Below are 23,212 nucleotides of genomic sequence, written 5' to 3'. Positions count from 1 at the left end.
AGCATCGAAAGTTAACAGTTAACCAAAGTTGTCCCCGTTGCGGTGAAGGAGCTGAAACAATGAATCATCTTTTTCGTGACTGTCCTGCTACAAATGAGGTATGGAGAGCATTATCATTTCAGAACATTATTATGAATCAATGTGAGGATTTTGTACAGTGGATTACCTGGGTGTTGGAGAAGCTTAACCTTTATCACAGTAGACTCTTCTGTTGTGCACTCTAGGCCATATGGGGAGATAGGAACAAAAGAGTACATGAAGGAAAGGTTAGTACCGGAAAAGAAGTAGCAAACTTTATAAATAGCTACATGGGTGAGATCACTAGTCTTGAAAGAAGGGATCTGAATTTTACCGGGGGAAAAATAAGATGGAAAAGGCCACAGGGAGGGTTCATTAAGATCAATTTTGACGGGGCCTTCTATAAAAGCCAGAACCGCTCGGCCTCCGGAGTTGTGGTAAGAGATTCAGAAGGGAAAATCCTCTTATCATGTACAGAAATCCATGAAAATATCTTATTGGCATTTGCTGCAGAAGCAATAGCCTACAGGAAAGCAGTCCAAATAGGAACCGGGAAGGGATGGCAGTTTCTGATTTTTTAAGGAGATTCCCTCGCAGTCATCAAGAAATGCAATATAAAGGGTCAAGATAGATCAATGATAGGAACATACATTTATGATATCCAACAACAAATATACGGGCTTGATAAGATAAGATTCCAACATGCACCAAGATCGGCAAATAGTCTAGCACATATTCTAGCAACAGAAACGCTAAGGAGAGGAGAAGAAATATACCTGGATATGGGTGTTCCGGAATACGCTGAGGAGCAAGGCCGATATGAGATGAGAAGGGAACCAGACTAGGAAGTTTTCAGGGGAGGAAGGTTGAAGGTTTGGTAAGCCTCAGAACAGGAATGAATCGATTTACTGGGGATACATTGAAAATGGAATCGTCGAAATGAATAGACATGACAGAAAGATCAGAGGACAGATTTCAAATAGTTTCTGATTGGGTAATGGATCGGTGCACTTATTGCTGGTTCTAGAATCATCTTTTTTTAATATTTCAATTTTTATTTAAGGCCATATGTTTTTGGGCCGTGTTTTTAGGCTTTGACGTTAGTTTATTTTGCCATAGGCTGGTTTTGTTAAGTTTTTGGTTTTTTGTTTTGAACAGTATTTATTTATTTTTAATAAAAGCCCAATCCAGAATTTATATAAAAAAAAATAATACCAACGATGATAATTTAAATTATAATCAATATGATCAAATTTTTAATATTTAAAATAAGCTTAAATGGATTGATATTACTCTCAATAATGATTTTAGTTTTACTCTTTAAGAAAAGTTAGAGTATAATTTAAAAATTAAAAGAAAAAAAAACTATGTAAATTAAGTTATTAAACAGAAAATATACAATCCGTAACTAATTTAATAAATTAATTATTATTTCAATAATATCTATAATATCTTTCTCATTTATCTTTAAAAAAATTTATATATATTATATATGAAATTCAATTTTCAATAATTAAAAAAAGAGTGCATGAATGGATGTGTAAATTTTAAATTTTACGGCCTTGAAGCACATATTTATATTTTTCTAGTACTGGATATTAAAAACCACATATAAAGACTTAATATTAAGAAAAAAAAATTAAAACGGGACTAAGTGTGTATGTATTTATATTTTTTTATAATTTATGACTAAATTAATTATACCAAAGATTATTGACATATATGATCTTTATTATATAAATGGGTATTCAATTTTTGATATATTTTTTATAAGAAAATTGGGTTGAAATAATATTCATTTTAAACTTTAGTCAATAAAAGCACGTGGCAAATAATTAGCACGCCAAATGGATATTTAATTGTATCACATTGAAATAGTTTCCTTAATTGCAACTTTAAACTACTATTGTCATTGAACTATTAGTAAGTTATGTTTTGGTCACTCAACTTTAAAAGATTATAAAATAGCCACTGAACTATTCGAAAGTTTTCACTTAAGTTATTAAACTATTTGAAAGTTTTTATTTAAGTCATTGGGTTTTTTTTTTTAAGTTCAATTAGTGAGCTCCAACAATGATTTTATGATTAGTACGATGGATTCGTACCCATTGATGAGTAGAACATACTTTAGATCTAAGTCGATTTGACGGTAAGTGTCGCAAATCAAAGGAGAAAGTTGCTAGGATTTTGGTTTGTAGATTTGAGTCGTTTAAAATTGTTTCATGAAAAAATTTTGAATTGTAGAAGAGAATAAGGAGAAGGGCTTCTGATTGGTATAGGCAATGTAAATGGGAAAGGCCATACAATAGCGATTTTAGTAGTCCGGTGACTTAAATAAAAACTTTCAAATAATTCAATGATTAATTTATAACTTTTTTAAAGTTGAGTAACCACAACGTAAATTTACTTTTTGAATGCTAAAATCGTTGATCATTTGGTATCGATTCTTTTGGTCTGTCCTCTTAGAAGGATTTTCCCCTTTCACATGCATTGAATAAGCCAAAAAAAAGTGTTCAAATTATTCATATTAAATATATTAGAAAGGTAATTATTGGGTATACCAAAAGTGAAAATTTTTATTTCACAAATGGGTTTGAGATTTTGTCACATCTTATTTAAAAAAAATTTTAAATACAACATAGTGACGCAGGTCAAAATCTCAACTTTGTTTGTAAATTTAAAATTAAATTTAACTACTCAAATAGAGTTCATCTGATAAAATTAAGGATATATTTTTTACCAATATCTTAGTCTCCATTATTTGTGTACTAAATGTGGTGACAAGAAATTATGTAAATGGATTACTGTAAGAAAATATGCTCTCGTCACCTTCGGTTTCTAATGTGGATAATAATGGAGAAGGTGATTCTCTTTCTGAAGATTCCAACACAAAGAAGGTCCGATTTATGGAATCAGACGTGATTCCTGAAGATGTGATGGTTGTGGAGTCATCACCAACGCCTTCTCTTTCATCGAAAGATATGCTAGTGGGGAAGGATACTTTTGTGCAGAACAATACAAATCGTGGCCAATTCCTTGTTGATAATTTATCCCTCATAGAGTAGGATGTCAAGAAATCATTTGTTGGTAGTGTTCCTTCAATCGATTTCTCAGAGAGAGTATATCAGCTCTTGGAAAAGGAAATGTAAACCTGTGTGGTACTCAAGATGCTTGGTTGGAACCTTGGAATCACGACTCTGCATAATAGACTATATGGGATTTGGAGACCATCTAAGTGTAACACCCCTTACCCGTATCCAACACCGAAATAGGGTACGAGTGTAACAGTCTGATTTTGGTTTTAGTCGGAACAGTGGTTTCGGGACCACAAATCCGACGAGAAAAAATGTAATGGCCTGAATTTTCAAAGGTGTCAGAACGGTGATTCGGGATCACTAAATTTGACAAATGAGTAGAAAATATTATTAATTTAGTGAGTATAAGTTAAATGTGAAGTTAGGAAAATTTTTTAACTAGTGAATAGTGCACTAGAAATAAATATTAAAATAATTAGAATCGAAAACGAGGTATTGAGATATCAGAGATTTTAAACCGAGCCATAAATATTTTTATAAATATTTATGGAGTGTTAAAAAGTTAGTATTAAAGTTTCTTCAAGAAATTTTAAAGTTTCGATAATTAATTGAACAAAAAGGACTAAATTGTAACAAATACAAAATTATAGGAAATGATTAAATAGCTTAAATGATAAAAGGAAGAGAACTTAAAAGGAAAATAGACCCAAGGTCTATTTGGGCTGGACGGCAAAGGCATGAAATCAGCAAGAAAGTCAGGAGAATTAAGGGTAAAATTGGAATATTGTAAAATTTGCTTAATAAAGTTAGGACCAAAGTGGAATTATCTAGATTTCTCTTCATTTTTCTGCATTCTCATCAGCTAAAACACCATAGAAGGGTTTCTTCAAGCTGGTTCTTCATATTTTTACTGCAGGTAAGTTCAATTCTTGATTATTTCTTGAATTTTTTGTGTTTTTGGGACTTTTACAACTAGGCCCACTTGTTGAATTCATTAGTTTTTGATTCTATGAAAGAATTTGAAAGTTGCTATGAATACATGCTGGAAGTATATGATTATTTAGCATGGAATTAGAGCTTTAAATTGTTCATATGCTGATTTTATTGAAAGAATTGAATAGAAAGTGAATGTTTGGGACCTAATAGTAAAAGAGTTTGAAGATAGAGTTATATGTGGAAATTCTGAATTTCAATAGTTGTGATACAACTTATAATGTCTAGGGAAAATATTAATTGAGAAAATTAGATTAATTGAGGGGTTAATTTAGAAATGACCAAATTGTATAAACTGTGAAATTTGGGGCAAAATGGAAATCAGCATTTTGCACTAAAGTAGTTTTGGACAGCAGCAGTAGTATAACTTTGAAAAATCACCAAAAATTTTGGGAATTTAATTAGAGGGTGAATAAAATATGAAATTAAATCTTATTGAGTCTAGTTTCTTATAAAAGAAACGGTGTAAGCAATGGAATTATAAATCATGAGATATAATAGATTTTGTGAGACAATGACAGAATGAATACGGGTTCCCCTGTTTTGATTTTGTAAAATCATTAAAAATTTTACAAAAAGGATTATGAGTTATAATTTATATGGTTAGAATCCTTAATGAGTCTACTTTCATAAGAAACAAACGGAAACATCATCCGAATTTTTTACAATAAGATAATTAATTTTTAGTGAGGAGTGGTCGGAACTGTCAGACAACGAAACAGGGGAAAATTTAAAGAATAAAATGTACTATTTTTCTGAACCAAAAATTCTGAAAATTTTATGATAAGAATATATGTGAGTCTAGTTTTAGGAAAAATTTACGGATCTTAATTTGGAGCTCTGTAACTCTAGATAAAAATAATTTAGTTACTCTGACTCAGACGGATAGCTTGAATTTTACATACAAGAAAATAGTGAAAGTATGAATAATGTTGTTTAAGTGTGTTATACACATTAAGGATGTGGAATGGAGAGGGGGAGGAGGAAAATTGAGAAATTTATAAATGATTTGTGTATAATTGGTCATATGCTTGATTATAATTGATAAATGATGAAATAGAAATGATGCTTATATTTGTGCATTATTGGTCATAGTTTAAGCTCATGTGTGAAAATAAAGTTTCATAGTATGTGTGTATGGTATATTCGGTATATGATTGGCATGAAATAATGTCATGAATGGTTTATGAATTAACACATGTTGGTAAGCCTGATACATGAATAAGTGTTGTGCTCATCCATGCTTATAATGCTTATGCTATATGTGTATTTCGCTGACATATTTGGTGTATATGCTTAGGCTTTGGCCAAGTAGTGGCTAGATTATGCTATGTTAAATTTATAAGTTATGCATTGAAATGGTTTATCATGTGGTTAGCCCCAAAAAGAGTTATGTTTAAATACACTAGCTTGCAACTATGGTTGAATGATATGTTTATATCTTATGTGATGTGCATAGAAAACGAGTGTGGAAAGATGATGAAATAATAAGTTCATATGGCTGAAATTTAATGATTAAGTGTTAATTTCATGAAATGTATAATGTATGATGAAATGTATTTAGCGTTGAAATGAGAGTAAAATAAAAATGCGAAAATCGAATAATGATCAAATTAAGCGGAACGTCGGATTTGAGTACTTCTGATCAAGAGATAAAGTGATAAGTGGTAGCTTTAGCTACACTTATCTGATCAAGTGAAAAATTGATAAGTGCTATACTTATCTGATCAAGTGAAAAAGTGATAAGTGTTATACTTATCTGATCAAGTGACAAAGTGATAAGTGGTAGCCTCAGCTACACTTATCTGATCAAGTGACAAAGTGATAAGTGGTAGCCTCAGCTACACTTATCTGATCAAGTGAAAAAGTGATAAGTGGTAGCCTTAGCTACACTTATCTGATCAAGTGAAAAAGTGATAAGTGGTAGACTAGCTACACTTATCTGATCAAGGACAAGTGATAAGTGATCATACGTAAGACCATAGTTATACTATGGCAAAGTGAAAGTGAAGTACTCAATTTTCCGTAACCGTTCCTTAATTTTGATCAAGGATGGTAAGTGACAAATGTGCCCAAAAGAATTAAAGCAAATGGATAAGTGGTTGTGTATTTATACCAGGATGATGTTGTTATTTAAGCCAAAGTGATATTTTCATTGCAAAATTGAGAATTTCATAAATGTGTTAATGAATTGTATAATCGATAAACGTTGAGTTAAATGGTAAATACGTATTAGTGTTAAACTTAGTGACATTGAATTGTACGTGAATTAAATGGAAATTGCTAGTGATCTGATTTAAATTGTGAGCATGAGAAATTGCGAATTGAATGAAATGGAAACGAAGCATTGAATTGCATGAGTATGTATCGGGTCTCGTAGGCCCAATTTTATTATGATTATAATGTTTTGAGGATATATTGTGAAGAGTTATAAAAGCATGTTAATAATTTTGAAAGTTTTAATTTAGATGAAATTTTATAACTCGGTTAAATACGTTTGCAAGTGTATGTGTTCTAGTAATGCCTCATACCCTATTCCAGTGTCGGATACGGGTAAGGGGTGTTACAACGAGGCATTACCAAAACACATACACTTGTAAACGTATTTAACCAAATTATAAAATTTCATCTAAATTAAAACTTTCAAAATAATTAACATGCTTCTATAACTTTTCACAATATATCCTCAAAATATTATAATCATAATAATTAGGGCCTACGAGACCCGATACATACTCATGCAATTCAATGTTTCATTTCCATTTCATTCAATTCGCAACTTCTCATGCTCACAATTTAAATCAATTCACTAGCAATTTCTATTTAATTCACGTACAATTCAATGACATTAAGTTCAACACTAATACGTATTTACCATTTAACTCAACGTTTATCGATTATACCGTTCAATAACACATTTATGAAATTCTCAATTTTGCAATGAAAATATCACTTTAGCTTAAATAACAACATCATCCTGGTATAAATACACTACCACTTATCCATTTACTTTAATTCCTTTGGGCCCATTTGTCACTTACCATCCTTAATCAAATTAGGGAACGGTTACGGAAAATTGAGTACTTCACTTTGACTTTGCCATAGTATAACTATGGTCTTACGTATGATCACTTATCACTTGTCCCTGATCAGATAAGTGTAGCTAAGGCTACCACTTATCACTTTGTCACTTGATCAGATAAGTGTAGCTAAAGCTAACACTTATCACTTTGTCACTTGATCAGATAAGTGCAGCTAAAGCTACCACTTATCACTTTGTCACTTGATCAGATAAGTGTAGCTAAAGCTAACACTTATCACTTTGTCACTTGATCAGATAAGTGTAGGTAAAGTTACCACTTATCACTTTGTCACTTGATCAGATACGTGTAGCTAAAGCTAACACTTATCACTTTGTCACTGATCAGAAGTACTCAAATCTGGCGTTCCGCTCAATTTGATCATTTATTCGATTTTTCGCATTTTTGTTTTATTATCATTTCAACAATAACTATATTTCATCACACATTATATTATTCGTGAAATTAACATTTAATCATTAAATTTCAGCCATATGAACTTATTATTTTATTATCTTTCAACATTTGTTTCTATGCACATCACACAAGATATAAGCATATCATTCAACCATAGTTGCAAGCTAGTGTATTTAAACATAACTCTTTTTGGAACTAACCACACGATAAACCATTTCAATGCATAACTTATAAATTTAACGTGGCATAATCTAGCCACTACTTGGCCAAAGCCTAAGCATATACACCAAATATGTTAGCCAAATACACATATAGCGTAAGCATTATAAGCATGGATGAGCACAACATTTATTCATGTATCAGGCTTACCAACATGTGTTAATTCATAAACCATTCATGCCATTATTTCATGCCAATTCATATACCGAATATACCATACACACATACTATGAAACTTTATTTTCATACATGAGCTTAAACCATGACCAATAATGCACAAATATAAGCATCATTTCTATTTCATCGTTTATCAATTAAAATCAAGCATATGACCAATTATACACAAATCACTCATATATTTCCCAATTTTCCTCCTCCTCCTCTCCATTCCACATCCTTAATGTGTATAACACACTTAAACAACATTAGCTATAATTTCACTATTCACTCACATGTATATTCAAAGTTGTTTATCCGAGTCAGAGTCACTAAATTATTTTTATCCGGAGCTACAGAGCTCCCAATTAAGATCTGTTAATTTTTCCTGAAACTAGACTCAATACCTTCTTACCATAAAATTTTCAGAATTTTTGGTTCAGCCAAATAGTACATTTTATTCTTTAAAATAGTCAAATTCGCTGTCTGACAGTTCCGACCACTCTTCACTAAAAATAAATTATCTAATTATACTGAATTTGGATGATGTTTCCATTTATTTCTTTTGCAAATAGACTCATTAAGGATTCTAAGCATATAAATTATAACTCATAATTATTTTTATTCAATTTTTGATGATTTTCCAAATTCAGAACAGGGGAACCCGAAATCATTCTGACATTATGTCACAAAATTTATTATATCTCATGATTTACAATTCCATTGCTTACACCGTTTCTTCTATGAGAAACTAGACTCAATAATATTTAATTTCATATTTTATTCACCCTCTAATTCAATTCCCACAATTTTTGGTGATTTTTCAAAGTTATACTACTGCTGCTGTCCAAAACTGCTTTAGTACAAAATGTTGATTTCCATTTTGCCCCAAATTTCACAGTTTATAAAATTCGGTCCTTTTTCAATTAACCCCTCAATTAATATAATTTTCTCAATTAATACTTTACCTAGACATTATAAGTTGTATCACAACTATTGAAATTCAGAATTTCCACATATAACTCTATCTTCAAACTCTTTTACTATTAGGTCCCAAACATTCACTTTCTATTCAATTCTTTCAATAAAATCAGCATATGAACAATTTAAAGCTCTAATTCCATGCTAAATCATCATATATTTCCAACATGTATTCATAGCAACTTTCAACTTCTTTCATAGAATCAAAAACTAATGAATACAACAAGTGGGCCTAGTTGTAAAAGTCACAAAAACACCAAAATTTCAAGAAATAATCAAGAATTGAACTTACCTGCAGTAAAAATAGGAAGAACCAGCTTATGGAAACCCTTCTATGGTGTTTTTGCTGACGAGAATGCCGAAAAATAAAGAGAAATCTAGATAATTCCACTTTGGTCCTAACTTTATTAAGTAAATTTTGCAATTCCAATTTTGCCATTATTTCTCCTTACTTTGTTGCTGATTTCATGCCTTTTCCGTCCAGCCCAAATAGACCTTGAAGCCCTCTTCCTTTTATCATTTAAGCTATTTAATCATTTCCCATAATTTTGCATTTGTTACAATTTAGTCTTTTTTGTTCAATTAATTATCGGAACTTTAAAATTTCTTAACGAAACTTTAATACTAACTTTTTAACACTCCATAAATATTTATAAAAATGTTTATGGCTCGATTTAAAATCTCTGAGGTCTCGATACCCTATTTTTTTATTCTAATTATTTTAATATTTATTTCTAGTGCACTATTCACTATTTCAAAAATTTTCCTAACTTCACATTTAACTTATACTCACTAAATTAATAATATTTTCTACTCATTTGTCGAATTTAGTGATCTCGAATCACCGTTCTGACACCTTTGAAAATTCAGGCCATTACATTTTTTTTCCTCGTCGGACTTGTGGTCCAAAAACCACTGTTCCATCTAGACCCAAAATCGGGCTGTTACACTAAGCCTTTTCAATTAATGGATATAGAGAATGGTTATTTTCTAACTAAATTTAAAAGCACTGATGACTATGATAAGATCCTCTTCTAGGGTCCGTGTGTTATTTTCGGTCATTACCTAACCGTTCAACCATGGATGATCGATTTTAATCCTAGTTTACCTTACCCTAATATGGTCCTCACATGGATATGATTTCCCGGTCTTCCTAGTCACTTATATCAAAAACATATTCTAATGGAGATTAGGGGAATGGTAGGCAAAGTTACTAAATTCGATTTCAACACGGATAGCAGAGCACAAGGTCGTTATGCTCGCATAGAAGATTATGTCAATTTAGGGAGACTTTTAGTTTCTAAGATTCTCATTAATGGTAGCCCTCAAAGGATTGAGTATGAAAACCTACTTGTGGTATGCTTTAAGTGTGCTTGTTATGGACACATCAAGGAGAACTGTCGATCTGTCACATATTGTTCAGAGTCAAAAGAGAAGGGAGAGACGTTGGAACAAACCTCTTCAACTTTTATAGTGGCCGAAGATGGGGATTATGGTCCCTAGATGCTGGTGGAGCGGAAGAGCAGATGCAGCACATTAGATGGGATAAAAAAGGAAACAATTCTAAAGGGGAGAAAATTATGGGAGCACGATTTCAATCGTTAGCAGGTCTGGAGGCGAGTTCAATGGAGGAGGAATTGATTAAGGAAAATCAAAGAGATTTGAAGAAAAAAGGGAAAGCTACGTTACATGATCCCCAAGAGAAATTTTTAACGGGTAAAAAATCTACTATTAATGATTCTAAAAAAGTGAATTTGGATCTGTCGGTGGGAAAGCTTTTTAATGGTCAGGCCCATGACCCTAAAACCAATACTCTCTCAAAGGATTATATCAAGGTTGGGTCTAAGACGAGATTGATCCCATAAGCTTATTTGGCTGCTAACCAGCAGGCTCATTTGGATATTAATCAGCAGACTTCTAGCAGTTATGGTTTTGGCCAGCAGCAAAAGACCCAAGCTTCGAAGGAGGCTAGAACAGATCTTTCAAAGCTTCCTAGTGTCACACACGTTTCATTACCTAGTGCTGGAGAAAATAATCAGTCCCTAAATTCAGGTATTCCTGACTCCTTTTGTCATTTAGTTTCAAATTCACATAATGTTTTTTTATGTAGACCAAGTGAAGGTGGATCCTCCTAATTTATTCTAAAAGCAAGTGAAACATGTAGTGCACTTTAATCCTGCATTTGAGGAGAGTTTGTTTGTTAATGTGGAGATGAAGGAATGAGTGTTAGAGGCCAAAAACCATTCGACAGTTGTGTTCAAAAAGAGTAGCATTCTGGAGCCTGTTAGCGAGGAGATAGGGGGTAGTGGTTGTCCGTCTGAAATTAAATTGCCTAGAGAGGTCCTTAAGGGACAGAATGCAAATGCTAAAGTAACTGGTTCTAAAGGAGGTTGGAAACTTAATAAAACCTTAAAGGGATCGAGTAATCATTTCAAGAACTCTAAAAATATTCGGGTTCACTTTGCTGATTCTATGAAGAGGGCAACAGAGCTTTTTGCGTTTGAAATTGATAAAAATTCTGCTAAGGATTTATCGCGGAAAAAAGGAGAACGATAGGAGTTTTCTTCTACCAGTCACCATTGAGATAAACTCATTTCTTTCTTTTTAATTTTTTTAATTATGAATTTGTCTATTTTATCTTAAAATGTGCAGAGGTGTGCGTCTGATAAATTTTTGCGAGCTTTTCGTGAGTATAACAATCAGCACAAGCCTGATATAATTAGCCTTATTAAGCTAAGAATCAGTGGGGTTAAAGTTGACACAATTATTGCTAAGTTATGTTGGGATAAGTCTTATCGAGTGGAAGCAGTAGGATTTTCTAGTGGTATCTGGATAGGCTGGAAAAACTCGATTGACTTGGAGGTGGTTAGTAATCATCCTCAATTCATCTTGGCTCGTATTTTCTCCAAATTGCATTCTCATTAGATCTTTGTTGCTTTTGTTTATAGGAGCCCAAACAAACAGAAAAGAAAAATTTTGTGAAACGATTTAAGTCGTTCAGTCCCACATGAGTATGATCCTTGGATGGCCATTAGAGATTTTAACGCCATCCTCTCTTCAGAAGATAAAAAAGGTGGTCATGTCAAAGGTCGTAGACGTCAATCCTTTGATGAATTTATGGATAAAGCTCATTTACATGACCTGGGTTTTCAGGGTCCTCCATTCACGTGGCATCGTGGTAATCTTTCTAAAAGGCTAGATAGCTTTGTGGGAAATTACGCTTGGATTGAATCCTTTCCCAATTGTTTGATTACCCATCTCCCCACAATTAAATCTGATCATCGCCAACTTCTCTTAAATTTTTGCTATGATGTTAGTTGTGCTCCTAATCGTCCTTTCTGATTTTTAGCTGGCTGGTTGCATCACCAGAATTTCTCTGGTTTTGTTAAGAATAATTAGAGCTTCAATGGTAATATGAAAAGTACAGTTGTTGAATTTACGGATAAGATCAAAAGGTGGAACAAATATGTTTATGGTCATATAAATTAACGGAAGAGGCAGTTAATGCATAAGCTTTCTAAGATTCAGCATGCTTTGGATCTCTTGGGATCTACTTCTCTTTTTCAGCAGAAAATGGTCATTTGTGATGAGCTTGAAAATATTCTTCACATTGAGGAGATGCTTTAGAAGCAAAAATTAAGGTGTGAGTGGCTAAAATTAGGATATCGTAACACTAGCTACTTTCACAAGCGCACGGTTCAAAAAAGAAACTTCAAGAAAATCATTACATTGTGGAATGCTGATGGGGATTAGATTTTCGATCCTGAGGTTCTTAAGACGGAAGTGGTTAACTTTTTCCAAAATCTCTATTGGGGGAATCTAGGTCCGTTAAGGTTTCTACCTCCTAATGCTTTTTCAAAACTTAGTCCCGAAGATGTTGATTTTCTTGGGAGAGGTGTTACGAATGAGGAAATCAGGATTGCCCTTTTTGATATGATGCCCTTGAAAACCCCAGGTAGCAATGGTTTTCAAGCTGCTTTCTTTCAAAACCAATGGGATAATATAGGGGGAGCTATTTGTGAGTGGGTTAAGAAGATTTTCGAGTGAGAAACCATTGAATCAAAGTTCAATAAGACACTTATTATGTTAATCCCTAAAGTTTCAAACCGGGGAAACCTTTCACAGTCTCGACCTATTAGTTTTTGCTCTGTGTTGTATAAGCTGGTCATGAAGGTCATTGCAAATAGATTTAAGAGTACCTTCCCGAAGATCATAGGTCAAAAACAAGCAGGCTTCAGTGCAGAGAGAAGCATTATTGATAATGTCGTTATTACCCAACAAGTGTTACATTCAATAAAATCCAAGAAGAAGCTTCAGTGGATGGCAATCAAGATCAATTTGGAGAAGGCTTGCGATAGAGCTAGATGGGACTTCGTAAAAGCTTCTCTTAATGTAGCAGGTATTCCTTCTCACTTGGTTAAAGTTATTATGAATGTTATTTCGTCATCCTCTATGCAGGTTTTATGGAATGGTGCACCAACACAAAAGTTTAGATCGGTTAGAGGTATTAGACAAGGATTTCCCTTGTACCATACCTCTTTGTTCTTTGTATAGAATAGTTAGGCAATAGATTCCATGCAGGTATCTCTTCAGGGGACTGGAGCCCCATTCGACTATCATGCACAGGACTGAATCTCTCACATTTATTCTTTGCAGATGATTTGGTGATCTTCAGTCGAGCTAACTTGTAACACCCCTTACCCGTATTCAATACCGGAATAGGGTACGAGGCATTACCAAAACACGTGCACTTGTAAACGTATTTAACCGAGTTATAAAATTTCATCTAAATTAAAACTTTCAAAATAATTAACATGCTCCTATAACTTTTCACAATATATCCTCAAAATGTTATAATCATAATAATTAGGGCTTACGAGACCCGATACATACTCGTGCAATTTAATGCTTCATTTCCATTTCCTTCAATTCGCAATTTCTCATGCTCACGATTTAGATCATATCACTAGCAATTTCCATTTAATTCACGTACAATTCAATGACATCAAGTTCAACACTAATACGTATTTACCATTTAACTCAATGTTTATTGATTATACCATTCAATAACACATTTATGAAATTCTCAATTTTGCAATGAAAATATCACTTTAGCTTGAATAACAACATCGTCCTGATATAAATACACTACCACTTATCCATTTACTTTAATTCTTTTGGGTCCATTTGTCACTTACCATCCTTAATCAAATTAGGGAACGGTTACGGAAAATTGAGTACTTCACTTTCACTTTGCCATAGTATAACTATGGTCTTACGTATGATCACTTATCGCTTGTCCCTGATCAGATAAGTGTAGCTAGGCTACCACTTATCCCTTTGTCACTTGATCAGATAAGTGTAGCTAAGGCTACCACTTATCACTTTCTCACTTGATCAGATAAGTGTAGCTAAGGCTAACACTTATCACTTTGTCACTTGATCAGATAAGTATAGCACTTATCACTTTTTTCACTTGATCAGATAAGTATAGCACTTATCACTTTTTCACTTGATCAGATAAGTGTAGCTAAAGCTACCACTTATCACTTTGTCTCTTGATCAGATAAGTGTAGCACTTATCACTTTTTCACTTGATCAGATAAGTGTAGCTAAAGCTACCACTTATCACTTTATCTCTTGATCAAATGTACTCAAATCCGGCGTTCCGCTTAATTTGATCATTTATTCGATTTTTTTCACATTTTTATTTTATTCTCATTTCAAAAATGAATACATTTCATCATACATTGTATAATTCATGAAATTAACATTTAATCATTAAATTTCAGCCATATGAACTTATTATTTCATTATCTTTCCACACTTGTTTCTATGCACATCACACAAGATATAAGCATATCATTCAACCATAGTTGCAAGCTAGTGTATTTAAACATGACTCTTTTTGGAACTAACCACACGATAAACCATTTCAATGCATAACTTATAAATTTAACGTGGCATAATCTAGCCACTACTTGGCCAAAGTCTAAGCATATACACCAAATATGTTAGCCAAATACACGTATAGCATAAGCATTATAAGCATGGATGAGCACAACATTTATTCATGTATCAGGCTTACCAACATGTGTTAATCCATAAACCATTCATGCCATTATTTCATGCCAAATCATATACAGAATATACCATACACACATACTATGAAACTTTTATTTTCACACATGAGCTTAAACCATGACCAATAATGCACAAATATAAGCATCGTTTCTATTTCATCGTTTATCAATTAAAATCAAGCATATGACTAATTATACACAAATCATTCATATATTTCTCAATTTTCCTCCTCCTCTCCATTCCACATCCTTAATGTGTATAACACACTTAAACAACATTAGCTATAATTTCCCTATTCACTCACATGTATATTCAAAACTGTTTATCCGAGTCAGAGTCACTAAATTATTTTTATCTGGAGATACAGAGCTCCAAATTAAGATCCATTAATTTTCCCTAAAACTAGACTCACATATCTTCATACCATAAACTTTTCAGAATTTTTGGTTCAGCCAAATAGTACAGTTTATTCTTTAAATTTTCCCCTGTTTCGCTGTCTGACAGTTCTGACCACTCTTCACTAAAAATTAATTATCTCATTGTACAGAATTCGGATGATATTTTCGTTTGTTTCTTCTAAAAATAGACTCATTAAGGATTCTAAAAATATAAATTATAACTCATAATAATTTTTGTAAAATTTTTAATGATTTTTCAAAGTCAGAACAGGGGAACCCGAATTCATTCTGACCTTGTCTCACAAAATCTATTATATCTCATGATTTATAATTACATTGCTCACACCGTTTCTTTTATAAGAAACTAGACTCAATAAGATTTAGTTTCATATTTTATTCATCCTTTAATTCAATCCCTAAAATTTTTTGTGATTTTTCAAAGTTACACTACTGCTGCTGTCCAAAACTGTTTTAGTGCAAAATGTTGATTTCCATTTTGCCCCAAATTTCACAGTTTATACAATTCGGTTCTTTATCAATTAATCCCTAAATTAATCTAATTTTCTCAATTAATACTTTACCTAGACATTATAAGTTGTTACACAACTATTGAAATTCAGAATTTCCACATATAACTCTATCTTCAAACTCTTTTACTATTAGGTCCCAAACATTCACTTTCTATTCAATTCTTTCAATAAAATCAGCATATGAACAATTTAAAGCTCTAATTTCATGATAAATCATCATATAATTCCAGCACATATTCATATCAACTTTCAACTTCTTTCATAAAATCAAAAACTAATGAATTTAACAAGTGGGCCTAGTTGTAAAAGTCATAAAAATACAAAAATTTCAAGAAATAGTCAAGAATTGAACTTACTTGTATTAAAAATATGAAGAACCAGCTTGAATAAGCCCTTCCATGGTGTTTTAGCTGATGAGAATTCAGAAAAATGAAGAGAAATCTAGATAATTCCACTTTGGTCCTAACTTTATTAAGCAAATTTTGCAATATTCCAATTTTACCCTTAATTCTTCTTACTTTCTTTCTGATTTCATGCTTTTACCGTCCAGCCCAAATAGACCTTGGGTCTATTTGCCTTTTAAGCCCTCTTCCTTTTATCATTTAAGCTATTTAAGCATTTCCCAAAATTTTGCATTTGTTACAATTTAGTCCTTTTTGTTCAATTAATTATCGGAACTTTAAAATTTCTTAAAGAAACTTTAATACTAACTTTTTAACACTCCATAAATATTTATAAAAATGTTTATGGCTCGGTTTAAAATCCCCGAGGTCTTGATACCTCATTTCGATTCTAATTATTTTAATATTCATTTCTAGTGCACTATTCACTATTTCAAAAATTTTCCTAACTTCACATTTAACTTATACTTACTAAATTAATAATATTTTCTACCCATTTTTCGAATTTAGTGATCTCAAATCACCGTTTCGACACCTCTGAAAATTCAAGCCATTACATTTTTTTTCTCGTCGGATTTGTGGTCCCAATACCACTGTTCCGACTAGGCCTAAAATCGGGCTATTACATAACTTGACTCATAGTAGCCTCTTCAAGAATTTTTTGAGTAATTTTTGTGACTTATCAAGTCACAAGGTCAATGTCAAGAAAACAAATGTTTTTTTCTCCACGGGTGTTAACGAATCCTTAAGGAGTGAGATCAATGACATACTAGGCTTTCAAGAAGTTAATGATTTGGGCCACTATCTCGGGGTTCCACTCTTTCACCAAAAGGTTACTAATAGCATTCTTATTTTTTTGGTGGAAAGAGTTAGCAGTCGGCTATTTAGTTGAGATGCTAAGGGACTCTTTTTTGTTGGAAGGGTTACCTTAGCACAATCAGTTCTGTTGACTATTCCGAGTTATCTCACGCAGTCAACTCTAGTACCTAAGGGGATTTGCAATTCTATTGAAGAATTAGCAAGACAATTCATTTGGGGGCTGCGGAAAGGAAAATAAAATTGGCTTTGGTGGGGTGGAATTATATTTGTCAGCCTAAGTTACATGGAGGTATTGGATTTCGGCATTTGGGGGATCAAAACAAAGCTTTCCATTATGAAAATTGGTTATAGCCTTATTACTAAGACTAAAGCTTTATGGGTTTAAGGCCTTAGAACTAAGTATGGCTTCCATGAGAGTTTGTCGAATTCTATTATGCGGAATAAGTGCTCCTATATGTGGAAAGCAGTTGCCAAAGCTTGGCCTTTGTTGCGCAGTAATATGATTTGGTATATTGGTAATGGGAGGTATGTTCATTGTTGGGAGGATAATTGGGTTCCCAATATGGGACCCCTTAATCAGTACGTGCCGGGTCAAGGCAATATTGTTCTTCAGGGTAAAGTTAATGAGATGGTTTTAGACAATGATGATTGGAACCTTGATCTCTTCAGATTGTGGCTGCCAGAAGAAGTGGTCAATCGAATCATTAGCATTCCTCCTCCTTTAGACTTAGCAGAGCCTGATATTCTTTCTTAGTCCAGAACGACGGCTGGTGTCTTTTCTGTGAAGAGTGATTACTATATACTTAAGGAAGAGTCTTGGAATCTAAAGGACGTGATTGGATTATTGTATGGAAAATTCCAAGGCCTCAATGCGTTAAACAATTTATCTGGTTAGTTCTTAAGCAGCGACTTTTAACCAATTCTGAAAGGGTTAGAAGAGGTATTGCGCAAGACACTTCGTGTAATCTTTGTGGCCATTTAATGGAGGATATTCTCCATACTCTTAGGGATTGTTCTTTTACGAAGGAAATTTGGAAACAAGTCATCCCTTATAATCATTTTTGAAGCTTCTTCACTGGTAATATTTCGGAGTGGTTGTTCTCGAATCTACAATCTTATTCTACCATTATTACAAGTAACTTCACCTGGACCTGCCTTTTTGGGATATATCTTTGGCGCATTTGGAAGAACCGAAATTTGATCATTTTTCAAGGGAATTCTATGAGTCCTAAGGACATTATCAACGCCTTTTATAGTTGGGTAAATCATTTTTTCTCTATCCATAATACAGCATTGGATTATTACCCAAAACAGACATTCGTTCATCAGAATTCAAGTATGTGTTTTTACCTTAATACTGATGGTGATGTTCACTTTGTGCCTGGTTTCTCTGCTGTAGGTGGAATAATACACAATGGCAAAGGAAAGTGGATCTTAGGATATAATCGCTCTTTGGGGAAATGTTCAGTAGCGGTTGCTGAGCTGTGGGGAATATTGGATGGTCTACTTCTCATTCAGAAACAAGGTTTTGCTGAGGTCATTATTCAGTCTAATAACCTTGAAAATATTAGCTCTATCTGCAAAAGCAAACTTGATGGCCCAAAAAGCTCTCTAATAAGGAGGATTCAACAAATTCTAACATTTGAAGAGAAGTGGTCCTTGAATTATGTTCCAAGAGAGTCTAATCGGGTAGCAGATGCTTTGGCAAAAATGGCTTTGATGAGGGATGAAGCTTTGCACATGTTTGAGGAACCCCCTTCGGAGATTAAAGAGATATTGAAGGAAGATTGCACTTTTGATAATTTGTCTATGATCTACTCTATGTGATTTATTGTTCTATTTACAAAAAAAAAATTATGTAAAAGTAATGAGATTTTGGTGATTTGATAAAATTAAAGCTTTGAAGACTTTGATGTATTGAGTTAAAACATTTAAATTATTTTTTTTATAAATTTTATATAAAAATATAAAAAGACCAAAAAAACACTTATAATAACATTTGTTATGTACCATACGTACTGATGGACGTACCGTTCTTCTACTGGTAAGTACCAATATCAGTTTATTTTAGTGTACCATTACGGATTTATAGTTGTTTTTGTAAAACATTTTATATATCTATTTAAAATGTATTTAAAAATATCAAATAATGACATTATTTAAATCTCAAATACTCATCAAAAATAAAACTTTGGTTCAAATAATAAAGAAAAGATTTTAAAAATGTTGGTGGTGCGGATTCAAATCTCACCCTATGTAAAATTTAAGATACCAAAAAAATAAAAAAAATACTCATCAATTATATAAACTATTCTTTAATAAGCTTCACAAATACAATACATCATTAAACAAATTCAAAATAATAAGCAAAAAAATTATTTTATAAATAAGATTATCACATTCTATGCATATAACAATTCACAATACAACAAATCCAAAATAATTAATAAAAATTTAAATTTAAATTTAATATATTTTTTTAGATTATTTTTTTGGTACTAGCTAGGACACCATGTTTTGACTGATACGGGGGAAATCAATTGGTATAGTTTATATCAATCAAAATTTGCACCGAAACGGAACCCAAAATTTATTGTTCTAGTTTACTATTAGAACGAAACATTCCAACCAATACGTCGATACCACCTAAACAACTACCATACTTTAAAATATTTATCTAATTGAATTGATATTCAATTATTCAACTTAGATGTGAAATGTTTTAAGATTATAATAAGTAATAGGATTAGCAAATTTTTTATATCAATAATCCAATGGGCTAAAAACACTTGTTTCACGGAGAGACTCAAACCTTTACAAGAAATTTCTAGTAACGAATAAAGGTGTCATCTAGAAAGTTGAGGTAGCTTTCTGCTCCTAGCACTCACGTCAAAACCAATATTGACATGTGCAAACTGTAAATCAACAAAAATGACCATTGCACAACCATATCAATTGTGTCGAAGCAAAACAAGAGAAACAATTAATCCCCTTTTACCTATGGAAATGAGAGCTATAAGGCAAGCGGCAGCCTCCAATACCATGCATATATAAAACCTAGGTTCCACCTTTTTTCTTTATCATCTATACTATTGTTATTGTTACTTTACATAATTACACCTTGTTAGTTCTTTTATTGCATCGCACCCTTTGTTGGTTTAAAAATCGAAGAATATTTTATAGTATAAGGTTTGATGTTATTTATTTAATCATCGTTTTGTAAAGGTTGATTTTTTTTAAAATTTGATACTTGAAGTGTCAACTTCTTTTCTAATTTGGTACTTACCTTTTTTTTTCATTTTGGTACCTCAATTTGTCAAATATTATACAAATTATTCCAATATACTAATAATGTTATTTTTTATGAGATAATAAAAGTAATCAATGTATAATCTTCATGTGATAAATGACATGGTATTTGTCTTTTATATTTTAAATATTCAATTACTTTTTGTTTAATTTAATTTAAAATAATAAATTTCTTTTATTTTGGATTTTTAAAACTCTTATTTTATTATACAATATTAATTCATTAAGTATAATTCAATGCATTGTTTTTTTTAACACAATTTTCCTTTAATACTAACGATATTTTTGTAGAATAACACGAATTTTTAACATTGTTAGTGTTTTGGGGTAATTTGTATAATATTCAACAAGTTTGGGTACCAAATTGAACCTAAAAAAACTTAGGTACCAAATTACGAAAAGTGTTAAGTTTAGATACCAAATTAGACGCAAAAAAAGCTTAGGTGTCAAATTAGGAAAATTGTCAATTTTAAGTACTAATTTGGGCAAAAAAATTTAAATACCAAATTAGAAAAAAATGTTAAGTTTAAGTACTAAATGTTATATTAAACCTTTTGTAAAAATTCAATAATTTCAATTCAGCTCACAAGGCTAAACACTCAACCTCCATTCTAACTCGCTACAAAACGTAGTGTGGTCAAAATTTTTATAAAGGAGAGTGGGTTGTACAGATTCAAATCTGAGATCTAATATCAACCAAAACTTCAAATCAACAGAAGTCTTTTGCCATGAAACTTGAATAGTGTAAATAGATATTAAGACCTAAAACTATACACTCTTCGTAGATTTGGATTTTAGTCACATTACTTTTTTTAAATTAAAAATACAAGTCCAATTGTTAATATCGTTAAAATTGTTCTATTAAATTCAAGTTCATTACATCCTTTTTTTTGTTGCATTACTACTGAGCGATTTTTTTATTACAAAATGTCATACTTACAAATTTAACAAAAAAATGACAGCATTGACAATTGGACCCAAACTTTGAAATATAAAAAATATAGGAACTAAATTCCTAGAAATAACAATAGTTAGACTAAATTTAAAGTACATGAAAAATATAAAAACTTGGAACATATTTTAAAATTTTTAAAAATAGTGTTTTAAATATCTTTAGTGGATGTTAATACACTCAATCCTCACTTTTTTTTTAACCAAAAGAGATTGATTAAAGGAGAACCGAGAAATATAAGTGATAACTCAGTGAACATGACAATTTATTCCCACCACCGCTAAAGAAGTACCTAGAAAGTAACAAAAGATAACCTACATTATCATGTGAGTTGTGTAGGTCAAAGTTAAACAAGAGGGGTAGGTAAGCCATCTTTATCCAAGATGAAAACCAGAGAATATGAGGATCAATCAACCTAACCTATCAAGCACATCTCCTTCAAAGAGTGTTTAGCTACCCAATTTGCTACACAGCTAGTAGTTCTCTTCACCAGATTAAACTTAACATCAGGTAAATTTCTCAGCATTTCATCAATTCTTTTCAGAACAAGGCCAAGCTTCCACCTTGAGCATTTTCCTTTCTTATGTATTGCATCAATCACTATTTTAAAATCTAACTCAAACATGACTTTCTCATACCTAATTTTAATTGGCAGCTTTACTCCCAACTTAAGTGCCAGAGCTTTCGCTACCTCTACGCTATTAGTTGTAGATTTCTTCCCAGCGCCATCAATAAGGAGATCATCTTTGTTTCGCACCATCATCCCTATTTGATCTGTCATAATTTGATATGTCAAATTAGGCTTCCCATTACGCTTAAAGAGCTTGTTTCTAAGCAATTTATATTTTTTGTCATGTTTTTACTTAGTTTTCATTCTTTGCATTAATAATTGAAATAGTGTGTTTTATGCCACTTTTGAGACCTGAAATGGTCAAATGTGTCATAGGGGACCTAATGGTTGATTGAGTATTGTAAGGAGTCATCAGAGGCCCAAACGTGAGCGAAAATATCACCTAGTAGGGGATATTGCGATATTGAAGCCTGAAAGTCGTGATACCCTAAATAGTGTCGAATTGAACAGGATCAAGGCCAGCTTACCTTACTCCCAGGGATTCTCCCAAGTCAAGACCGACATGGGTATCGTGATATTTGAACCTTGGGTATCGCGATACCCCTAACGTGAAGAGACAAAAAATGACTGTAAGGGCAAACCTTGTCCAACTTCAACACCAATATAAAACACACGCTAAGGGGCATTTGAGGCATAAATGTTGGGTCAGAAAAAATCCTAAAAGAGGCTAAAATTGGCTGAAAGAGGGACACTTCACATTAGCTAGTTTTACATTTTTCTCTTTATTTTTTAGGGTTTAGTTCTTCTTCTCCATAACTTAGGGTTTATTTTCTTGTTCATTTTTTGGTTTTTCTTAGTTCTATAACTGGTAGTTAAGTTAGTTATTACTATAGTTAGGATTTATTTACTTGTTAAGCCCTTCAAAATTTCCTGTATTTGCAATTTAATCTATTAGTTTATACCAATAAGCTTTGTCATATTTCCTCTATTAAAAATCTTGTATTAGGTGTTCTTATTTATATTCTTGTTGTCATTGTTGTGTTCCTCAAGCTTTTGCAAGAAAGCTTGAGGCTGTATCGTTTTCTTTTAAGTTAAGTTAATGGAGTTTCTATTTGATTTCTTGTTGTTAATGGGTTCAAATATGAGTATGAGTAGCTAAATCCTAGGTAGTTGGTTGATGGAAGTGATGGGTAATTGACTTTTGGGTTTGCAGACTAAATCACAAAAATCAAATTAAATTGAATAGACT

The 23,212-nt window shown here is 32.2% G+C and overlaps 1 long non-coding RNA gene across 1 annotated transcript; it reads left to right on the top strand.

Annotated features, from left to right (window-relative positions):
• Positions 1-21,661: 21,661 nt before the first annotated feature.
• LOC121223744 (uncharacterized) lies at positions 21,662-22,978 on the top strand. Its single transcript, XR_005921089.1, has 2 exons — positions 21,662-21,902; positions 22,048-22,978. It is a non-coding gene; the product is annotated as an uncharacterized lncRNA (long non-coding RNA).
• Positions 22,979-23,212: the final 234 nt, after the last annotated feature.

The sequence above is a fragment of the Gossypium hirsutum genome, chromosome D11 (assembly GCF_007990345.1).
Source record: "Gossypium hirsutum isolate 1008001.06 chromosome D11, Gossypium_hirsutum_v2.1, whole genome shotgun sequence".
Lineage (NCBI taxonomy): Eukaryota > Viridiplantae > Streptophyta > Magnoliopsida > Malvales > Malvaceae > Gossypium > Gossypium hirsutum.
The sequence above is the reverse complement of the archived record's forward strand: the minus strand, read 5'-3'. Positions and strand labels throughout refer to the sequence as shown.